An 11,474-nucleotide genomic window follows, 5' to 3' on the forward strand; every position below is an offset into this window, starting at 1 on the left:
ATGTCACCTTGTCACTCTGTGTGTGGCCTCCTGATGCTGCTGCCAAATCCATGCTATGTCATCTTGCCACTCTGTGGTCTCCTCATGCTGCTGCCATCTCCACACTATATCACTTTGCTACTCTGTGGTCTCCTCATGCTGCTGCCATATCCACACTATGTCACCTTGCCACTCTGTGACCTCCTGATGCTGCCGTCACCTCCAAACTATGTCACCTTGTCACTCTGCGGCCTCCTGATGCTGCTGCCATATCCACACTATGTTACCTTGGCACTCTGTGGCCTCCTGATGCTGCCGCCACCTCCAAACTATGTCACCTTGCCACTCGGTGGTCTCCTCATGCTGCTGCCATATCCACACTAGTCACCTTGCCACTCTGTGGCCTCCTGATGCTGCCGCCACCTCCAAACTATGTCACCTTGCCACTCTATGGTCTCCTCATGCTGCTGCCATCTCCACACTATATCACTTTGTCACTCTGTGGCCTCCTGATGCTGCCGCCACCTCCAAACTATGTCACCTAGTCACTCTGTTGTCTCCTCATGCTGCTGCCATATCCACACTATGTCACCTTGCCACTCTGTGGCCTCCTGATGCTGCCGCCACCTCCAAACTATGTCACTTTGTCACTCTGTAGTCTCCTCATGATGCTGCTGCTACTAACATCTCCAAACTATGTCACCTTGCCGCTCTGTGGCCTCCTAATGCTGCCGCCACCTCCAAACTATGTCCTCTTGTGGACTTCTCATGCTGTTCCCACCCTCCCCACTTCATGACTGGGCCACTATTTTGCCTTTCGGCCTGGCTGACATAATGATTTATTTGACACTTCTTCTGATCTAACAGAAGGAATGAAAAATGAGACGCACAACGGATCCTGTCTGTGTAGCATCTGTAAGGCCTGTATGGTCCCATCAGAATTGGCTTATGATTTGGTAGCCAAAAGCAGGAGTGGGTACAAAACACAGAAGACATGCAAATATTACCTTCATGTGTCATCTCTGTTTTACATCCACTCCTGTTTTTTTGGGCTTTAGCAATACTGATGGATTATTGAGCAAATGCTAATCGAGTGAAGGCGGATGCTCCACAGACTGGATCAATTTTTTGTGGGTTATTGTTTTGACGGATCAGAGGAAGGGCAAATTAATCAGTGACGTCAACACAAACTTACTGCTGACACCCTCTCCACTCTGTCGGGGGGCTCTACTTGTATAAGCGTTTAATAGAACCGGTTCTGTAGACATCTATGTGGAATCAGCTGACTACGGTGTAAAAGGAGTGCGCTTCTTCTTGAACCTAACATCGACCTGTAAGGCTGAGTTCATACATGAGTTATTTGGTCAGTTTTGGCCCTGTGACTGCCCAAATAAGTGAAGTGTGCAGTGATTCTAAGAGCGACGCCTGTCATCTGCATGTCATACTGACTCACAGTATTGTTTTACTACCACAGCAGACTCCCTATGCATGTTACTGCAAGGCACAGTGTTCTACACCACTATCAACGCTCTCTGCAGCCTGGAAATAGAAGTTTTTTTTAACGCAATTCACCGCAAATAAATTTGGATCGAAGCAAATTTTTCCGAAAAATTCAGTGGATCGACCGAATCGAAAAATTCGCTCATCTCTAGATATAAGGGGTCTTATAATTACCTTTGCTAATACCACCCTAAGGACCCTTTCACACGAGCGTCACGTTTTGGGTCCGGAGGCGTCCCGGGTGCAATGCGGCAAACCCGCGCGAGTAGGTACCCAACTGCAGTCAGTTTTGACTGCGATTGCGTTCCGTTGTTCAGTTTTTATCGCGCGTTTTGCACGCGCGTGATAAAAAACTGAATGTGGTACCCAGACCCGAACTTCTTCACAGAAGTTCAGGTTTGGGTTCAAGGTTGTGTAGATTGTATTATTTTCCCTTATAACATGGTTATAAGGGAAAATAATAGCATTCTGAATACAGAATGCATAGTACAATAGGGCTGGAGGGGTTAAAAAGAAAATTATAATAATTTAACTCACCTTAATCCACTTGTTCACGCAGCCGGCATCTCTTCTGTCTTCTTCTTTGAAGAATGGTGATGGATCATGTGATGGACCATGTGATGAGCACAGTGACGTCACCACAGGTCCTTTTCCTGTGCACAGCAAAGAAGAAGAAAGAAGAGAAGCCGGCTGCGCGATCAAGTGGATTAAGGTGAGTTAAATTATTATTATTATTTTTTTAACCCCTCCAGCCCTATTGTACTAAGCATTCTGTATTAAGAATGCTATTATTTTCCCTTATAACCATGTTATAAGGGAAAATAATAATGATCGGGTCCCCATCCCGATCGTCTCCTAGCAACCGTGCGTGAAAATCGCACCGCATCTGCACTTGCTTGCGATTTTCACACAACCCCATTCACTTCTATGGGGCCTGCGTTGCGTGGAAAACGCACAAAGAGGAGCATGCTGCGATTTTCACGCAACGCACAAGTGATGCGTGAAAATCACCGCTCATGTTCACAGCCCCATAGAAATGAACGGGTCCGGATTCAGTGCGGGTGCAATGCGTTCACCTCACGCATTGCACCCGCGCGGAAATCTCGCCCGTGTGAAAGGGGTCTAACTGGGTAAAGACGGCGACTAAGTTATGCCTAGATATCTTTTTACTGGGTAAGGGCCCTTTTGCTTTAAGATCGGGCTAATTATTTGAAATGAATCCCACCAATCATCTTTAGTGATTGGCTTGCGGTTAGCCGGCGGTCGGTTCGCGGCGAACTTTGCTCGTTCGCGATTCGGCGAACATGCGAACATATGGCGATATTCTCGCCCGCCATATTCTTTTACATTGTGAACTTTAACCCATGACACATCCATCAGGTGGTACAGGACAGCCAATTGAAAAGTTTCAGCCCATGGACACACCCCCTACCTTATAAATAGACCCGATCTGGCCGCCATTTTACAGTCTTTTGTCAGTGTAGGGAGAGGTTGCTGTGTGGAGCAGGGACAGGCTGTTAGGGACAAAAACGCTATCAAATAGGTCCACAAAAGTCCTTTTAGGGACTGGTATAGATGTGCTATCGATAGGTGTGCAGTACAGAGGGGTGTAATAGACTTATAATATACTTTCTAACATAGAAAGCATATTATAGTGGATTTATATTGTGCAGCAGTTGTGTGTGGTTCTGCAGCTACACACAGTGACAAACGCAATTAGAAAAAAATATTATAACTGGTGTGATATACCAGTCGCCCCCTAAAACGACTGATTGAAGCGGGGTGTTATATACCAATAATATACTTTCTATATAGTGCATTTGGTTACTGCAGCATTTGTTTGCTGTTTTGCTGCGTTCCCTCTGCTACACACAGTGACAAACGGTATTGGAAAAAATAATTATAACTGGTGTGCGCATGCGCGTACGTGAAAATTATATTGCCGATATTTCGCATTTAAAGAAATAATGAATGGAGATTGCAAATTTGAATAATACATCTGGTATGTCACTGTCCATGTTGTGGGACTGATGTTTTTCAGGTTCGCCTGCCAATAAAATAAATGGGACCCGCCGCGAACTTGCGGTTCGCGAACGTTTGATCGCGTTCGCGCACCATCCCGGCAGATGTTCGTCCATCACTAATCATCTTATGTTTACCCTGATCGAGGGCTGAATGATCGTAGTAATTGTTAATTCCCTGTTCACTTTCCATTAGGTCATGTGAAAGGCCCTTTAAATGAGTGACAGCCAGCTTGTATGTTGTCGATCTGCACTCGTCAATGGCGTCAGCCATTGTAACTCACCTTTATTACGAAGTGTCTAATTCAAGTTATCTTCTGCTTGCGCATATTGATATTGAGATTGGCCAGTGGCCACTTCTCCCGTACTCTGAGTACTCATGGCCCCTCAGATAGTAATAAAATGCATTGAAAACAATGTTGCTCCCAAAATAAATGAAATTACACAAGCTATTTTCCTGTTTACATAACGGTATAAAAATATCAAGTCAACCCTATCGAGAACTAACATGACGGAAGTAAGCTCTTTACTGGTGCTAAAAAGTTTGGAACCGCGTCGGGACGCGTGATCCAATGACGGAGGAAGGAAGGCATGTGACACACATCTCATGCTACCAGAAGAAAGACTTGCCCTTGCAAAAATAGATTACCTATGATGACGCCATTGTAGGTAAGTCACATGGATGACTCAGTCCTTTCCAGAGACTTCTCACCTCGTGCCAATCTACCCCCATCTATAAACACTTCACGGCACCAACCATGGAATTAAAAATGAAACAACCTCATTTAAGACTTTCTACACAAAGGGGGTGATTTATCAAATCAGATTCCACCTTTTATTTTGGACAGTTCCTTTTGGAAAATGAAAGGAGGAATCTGATTGGTTGCTATGGGCAACTAAGCCAGTTCTACTTTACACCAGTTTGATAAATGACCCAAGGACCGGGCCATTTTTCACCTTAAGGACCAGACAGATTTTTGCATTCTTTATGTGGTGATAATTTTAAAACACTTTTACTTATCCAGGCCATCCTGAGATTGTTTTCTCGTCACATATTTTACTTCATGACACTGGTAAAACGGAGTCAAAAAAATTTCATTTTTATTTATAAAAAAATACCAAATTTACCAAAACTTTGGAAAAATTCGCAACTTTCCAAATTTCAATTTCTCTGCTTTTAAAACAGATAGTGATACCTCCTTAAATTGTTATTACTTTACATTCCCCGTATGTCTACTTTATGTTTGGATCATTTTGTGAATGCCATTTTATTTTTTGGGGACGTTAGAAGGCTTAGAAGTTTAAAAGCAAATCTTGAAATTTTTCGGAAAACTTCCAAAACCCACTTTTTAAGGACCAGTTCAGGTCTGAAGTCAATTTGTGAGGCTTGCATAATAGAAACCACCCAAAAATGACCCCATTTTAGAAACTACACCCCTTAAGGTATTCAAAACTGATTTTACAAACTTTGTTACCCTTTAGGTGTTCCACAAGAATTAATGGGAAATGGAGATGAAATTTCAGAATTTCACTTTTTTGGCAGATTTTCCATTTGAATCAATTTTTTCCAGTTACAAAGCAAGGGTTAACAGCCAAACAAAATTCAATATTTGTTGCCCTGATTCTGTAGTTTACAGAAACACCCCATATGTGGTCAAAAACTGCTGTATGGCCACATGGCAGGGTGCAGAAGGAAAGGAACGCCATATGGTTTTTAGAAGGCAGATTTTGATGGACTGTTTTTTGGACACCATGTCCCATTTGAAGCCACCCTGATGCACCCCTAGAGTGGAAACTCAAAAAAAGTGACCCCATTTTAGAAACTACACCCCTTAAGGTATTCAAAACTGATTTTACAAACGTTGTTAACCCTTTAGGTGTTCCACAAGAATTAATGAAAAATGGAGATTACATTTCCGAATTTTCCTTGTTTGGCAGATTTTCCATTTTAATCATTTTTTTCCGCTAACAAAGCAAAGGTTAACAGCCAAACAAAACAATATTTATTGCCCTGATTCTGTAGTTTACAGAAACACCCCATATGTGGTCAAAAACTGCTGTACGGGCACACGGCAGGGCGGAGAAGGAAAGGAATGCCATATGGTTTTTAGAGGGCAGATTTCACTAGGATAATTTTAACTTGCCATGTAACATTTGAAGACCCTCTGATGCACCCCTAGAGTATAAACTACAAAAAAGTGACCCCATTTTGGTAACTACGGGATAAGCTGGCAGTTTTGTTGGTACTATTTTAGAGTACAGATGATTTTTGGTTGCTCTATATTACACTTTTTGTGAGGTAAGGTAACAAAAAAAATGCCACAGTTTTTATTTTTTGTTATTTACAACGTTCATCTGACAGGTTAGATCATTAACTATTTTTATAGAGCAGGTTGTTACGGACACGACAATACCAAATATGACTACTTTTTTGGGTTTTGTTTCAGTTTTACATAATAAAGCATTTTTGTGTCTCCATATTCTGAAAGCCATATTTTTTTTTTTTTGGGCGAATGTCTTATGTAGGGGCTCATTTTTTTCAGTATGAGATGACGGTTTGATTGGTACAATTTTGGGGTACATATGACTTTTTGATTGCTTGCTATTATACTTTTTGTGATGTAAGGTGACAAAATGCCTTTTTTTACACATTTTTATTTTTTACGGTGTTCATCTGAGGGGTTAAATCATGTGATATTTTTATAGAGAAGGTTGATAAAGATGCAGCGATACCTAATATGTATTTTTTTATTTATTTAAGTTTTATACACTAATATCATTTTAGAAAAAAATAAAAATCATGTTTTAGTGTCACCATAGTCTGAGTGCCATATTTATTTTTATTTTTTGTGCGATTCTCTTAGGTAGGGTATAATTTTTAGTGGGATGAGATGAAGGTTTGATTGGTACAATTCTGGGGTGCGTATTACTTTTTGATCGCTTGCTATTACACTTTTTGTGATGTAAGGTGACAAATGGCTTTTTTACACTGTTTAAAATATTATTTTTTTACGGTGTTCATCTGAGGGGTTACATCATGTGATAATTTTATAGAGAAGGTTGATACGGACGCGGTGATACCTAATATGTATACTTTTTTTTTATTTATTTAAGTTTTATACACTAATATCATTTTTGAAACGCATCGAGTCCCCACCACAGCAGCGCGGGGACTCGATGCGCTGCTTCACCCGCCGCAAACCACTTCTATGTTGCGGTCAGCGCAGTCCGAGGCATAGAAGGGGTTAATCCCCTGGCATCGCTGTAAACAGCGATGCCGGCGGATACAGCAGGGGCCCGTCTACCAGGGACTGCCAGACCCCTGCAGTGATCGTACGCACACCGCTTCGGTGCCCGCCCGATCATCCCGCCGTGCATGTACGGTGGAATGCATTCTGGCAATGCATCCCCCGACGTACATGCACGGCATTCTGCGTTAAGGGGTTAAATAGTGTCTTCAAAAAGGTTGATTTGGTCAAGAACCACATGTAACATCTAAAGGTGTCCATACACCATCAATAGCTACTAGCTGACAGCTGACCTCCACACACATGCACACTTGTGTTCTCAACGGAAAGCATGGAATAAGCAGCTGCCAGACCTCTCTGGAAGAAGTTTATCTCCCAATAACATCCAACATGCTTGATCTTTCTTTTGCCCTACATCATGTATTGGAGAAAAGTCGACACACTACTGTACATATAGGATAGCCCCTGGGTTCAGCCAACTATGATGTGTAAGGACACCTTAACTCTTTGAAGTATCTCCAATCACTTGCAATTGACGCTAGGATCATATGGAATAGAGGAGTCTCTCAGTGCTGGGTAGGCTTCCATGACACTGTGTCCAAGAAAATCTGGAAGAACCAGTCTTCTAACTGGGAAATAACACCTAATTCTATAAAATATATTTATTTAACTATGTACTGGGACTGGGTGACCCAGTGGATAGTGAACCCCCCATTATCCATTATATGTTGGTGTGAGTCCCTCAGCACAATTCAACACCTTATTCTACCCTGGCGGAAATCGCCTGTTCATGTGAGAAGACCACGCCTGTTCAAGACTTGGTTTCTCTGTGCCTATTTTTGATTTCCCTTACGTCCTATATACACTGCGTGCAGAATTATTAGGCAAATGAGTATTTTGACCACATCATCCTCTTTATGCATGTTGTCTTACTCCAAGCTGTATAGGCTCGAAAGCCTACTACCAATTAAGCATATTAGGTGATGTGCATCTCTGTAATGAGAAGGGGTGTGGTCTAATGACATCAACACCCTATATTAGGTGTGCATAATTATTAGGCAACTTCCTTTCCTTTGGCAAAATGGGTCAAAAGAAGGACAGGCTCAGAAAAGTCAAAAATAGTGAGATATCTTGCAGAGGGATGCAGCACTCTTAAAATTGCAAAGCTTCTGAAGCGTGATCATCGAACAATCAAGCGTTTCATTCAAAATAGTCAACAGGGTCGCAAGAAGCGTGTGGAAAAACCAAGGCGCAAAATAACTGCCCATGAACTGAGAAAAGTCAAGCGTGCAGCTGCCAAGATGCCACTTGCCACCAGTTTGGCCATATTTCAGAGCTGCAACATCACTGGAGTGCCCAAAAGCACAAGGTGTGCAATACTCAGAGACATGGCCAAGGTAAGAAAGGCTGAAAGACGACCACCACTGAACAAGACACACAAGCTGAAACGTCAAGACTGGGCCAAGAAATATCTCAAGACTGATTTTTCTAAGGTTTTATGGACTGATGAAATGAGAGTGAGTCTTGATGGGCCAGATGGATGGGCCCGTGGCTGGATTGGTAAAGGGCAGAGAGCTCCAGTCCGACTCAGACGCCAGCAAGGTGGAGGTGGAGTACTGGTTTGGGCTGGTATCATCAAAGATGAGCTTGTAGGGCCTTTTCGGGTTGAGGATGGAGTCAAGCTCAACTCCCAGTTCTACTGCCAGTTTCTGGTAGACACCTTCTTCAAGCAGTGGTACAGGAAGAAGTCTGCATCTTTCAAGAAAAACATGATTTTCATGCAGGACAATGCTCCATCACACGCGTCCAAGTACTCCACAGCGTGGCTGGCAAGAAAGGGTATAAAAGAAGAAAATCTAATGACATGGCCTCCTTGTTCACCTGATCTGAACCCCATTGAGAACCTGTGGTCCATCATCAAATGTGAGATTTACAAGGAGGGAAAACAGTACACCTCTCTGAACAGTGTCTGGGAGGCTGTGGTTGTTGCTGCACGCAATGTTGATGGTGAACAGATCAAAACACTGACAGAATCCATGGATGGCAGGCTTTTGAGTGTCCTTGCAAAGAAAGGTGGCTATATTGGTCACTGATTTGTTTTTGTTTTGTTTTTGAATGTCAGAAATGTATATTTGTGAATGTTGTGATGTTGTATTGGTTTCACTGGTAAAAATAAATAATTGAAATGGGTATATATTTGTTTTTTGTTAAGTTGCCTAATAATTATGCACAGTAATAGTCACCTGCACACACAGATATCCCCCTAAAACAGCTAAAACTAAAAACAAACTAAAAACTACTTCCAAAAATATTCAGCTTTGATATTAATGAGTTTTTTGGGTTCATTGAGAACATGGTTGTTGTTCAATAATAAAATTAATCATCAAAAATACAACTTGCCTAATAATTCTGCACTCCCTGTATTGCTCCTCATCTTTGAGAAGACCACTTCTCTGGAAGGCCATATTTCATACAGTATATATAGTTTATATATGCTTAATGAGTTTTCCCCACAAATATTTCTATATATAACCTATCCACAGTTAGGGTGAATAAATATATGATAGGTGGGACCTCCCTCAATCAAAATAATAGGGTTCCTCCACACCACATGTCCACGGTATGGAGAAGTTTTAATGGAAACTGCTTCTTCATTTAAAGTCTATGACTATGCTCTGTAGAAGTAATATTTCAAATGAAGAATATCTTTTTAATATGGTACATAATACCATTTTCTTTCTCATGCATTTTGTGTAAAATGTCTATCACATCTATTTGAGATCTGTTTGTCACGGTTCCTGAATACAACAGTACTCAGGAGCCCTTAGAGGTATCGTTTAATGCAGTATACACAAGTATAATTGAGTGGTGACAGGTTCAGTCACAGTCAATCTAGACGTGTGTTTCCACCACCATTTGTGAACATAAAACCTGCAGCTGTCACAGTGATCAGTTTATCAGTCAGCTCCCAACAGTTCACCTGTTACTCCATTTGCAGTCTCTCTGTGTAGAGACTTTAGTTCTAGGGGGGATTATAATTAGCATATTCAAGGGTTTATCCTCTTTAGACAATCTCATTTTGCCATAAATTCCTCCAATGTCGGTTGATCACAGCCTACAAGTTGGCATCTCACATTGTGGTGTCTACAGAAGAAATAGGATTTGTATGAACCACCGGTTGGAATAGTATGCGAGGAACTGCTATGTGAGAAAGGCATCTCAGAGAGAACTCTGGAGGTAACCCATGGTTCAGCAAGAACAAGTTAGAACAGTTGTGCTAAAATCTGTGTCCTCCATCTTGTGTGGAAGTGTTTTGCATCTTTCTGCTCAGTAAAGACTGTAAGAAGCATCAGACTGGCCCACCGGAGGATCCTCTGATGGGCCCAGGCTCTGATACCTTAGAGGGCTCTAAAGGTCCAGAGAAAGAAAAAAAAAACTTTTGGAGCTCCCTTTGGAGACAATAAATTGCCACTACGTTCTATTTCGTTGAATCAAAGCAAATTATTGATTTATTTATGATATGGTGGTTAGCCCCATAGAATTGTTTCCTCTGGTGGGCCCAAGGAACCCCAGTCCAACCTTGTCCAACTCCAGCCTGGTCTCCTTGTCATTTGACACCTCACCATCAACGGCACCCCACCTTCCATCGGCCAAGAGACTCCACGCAGAGTGCGCCCCAGGGGAAACCACTAATACTTCTATTATCCTGTGGACCCCCTCATCACTGTGTCAGCACTGGAATTAAGAGAGGCTGATCTAGGTGCGGTATGCCAGACCTTTCAGGGGAATTATGTGTGAGGTCACGGTGTGAGCAATAGGTGGGCCGAGGTAAATACAGGTCTGGTTACTCGCGGTTATGTCGTCCCTGGGCAGGCTCGCATAAGAGTGAAAAGGAGAATGGCACAAGGATTCTCTGGGGCACTCTCTGGTGTAAGGGACACTGGCCAGATGGTGGTTCGAGGTGCCCTTGGTGGTCTGTATTAATGTGCCAGTGGCAAGGTCCCTTGTAGTCGTGACGCCAGTACCTTTTTGGATGGAGGTACAACCATTTACTATGGTGTTAATAGAGAAACTGAGTCGGAGGCAAGCAGGATAGAACTCCAAATGGCACTTTACTGATGATGACCCTTGATTACAATACATCCAAAGCATTTAACAGACTCTTGATACAATCCTGCATTAAGTACAATCTCCCATGCATATGGGGAAAGGGAAATGCAAATCCTCAATGAAGGACAGGCTCTTGTAATATATGAGAAAACTACTGCTCAGACTAGGCTGGTAATAATGAAAGTCTTAGGCTGGGTTCACACGGGCGTGTCCGGATTAGGTCCGGATGCGTCCCGGTGTATTGCGGCAAACCCGCGCGAGTAGGAATGCAATTGCAGTCAGTTTTGACTGCGATTGCGTTCCGATGTTAAGTTTTTATCGCGCGGGTGCAATGTTTTTTGCACGCGCGTGATAAAAAACCGACTGTGGTACCCAGACCCGAACTTCTTTAAAGAAGTTCAGGTTTGGGTTATTTGTAGTGTAGATTGTATTATTTTCCCTTATAACATGGTTATAAGGGAAAATAATAGCATTCTGAATACAGAATGCATAGTAGGTGATCAATTGAGGGTTAAAAAATAAAATAAAAATTAACTCACCTCCTCCACGTAGTTCCCGGTCTCTTCTTTACTTCTTTAATGATGAACTACAGGCTAGGACCTGTGGTGACGTCAGA

The 11,474-nt window shown here is 42.3% G+C and overlaps 1 long non-coding RNA gene across 1 annotated transcript; it reads left to right on the forward strand.

The window, feature by feature from the left end:
- The first annotated feature begins 1,685 nt into the window (after nucleotides 1–1,685).
- LOC120977862 lies at nucleotides 1,686–11,217 on the forward strand. The gene is made up of 3 exons (XR_005773983.1): nucleotides 1,686–1,790; nucleotides 5,890–5,892; nucleotides 11,171–11,217. It is a non-coding gene; the product is annotated as an uncharacterized LOC120977862 (long non-coding RNA).
- The last annotated feature ends 257 nt before the right edge of the window (nucleotides 11,218–11,474 follow it).

The sequence above is a fragment of the Bufo bufo genome, chromosome 8 (genome assembly GCF_905171765.1).
Source record: "Bufo bufo chromosome 8, aBufBuf1.1, whole genome shotgun sequence".
Classification (NCBI taxonomy): Eukaryota; Metazoa; Chordata; class Amphibia; order Anura; family Bufonidae; genus Bufo; species Bufo bufo.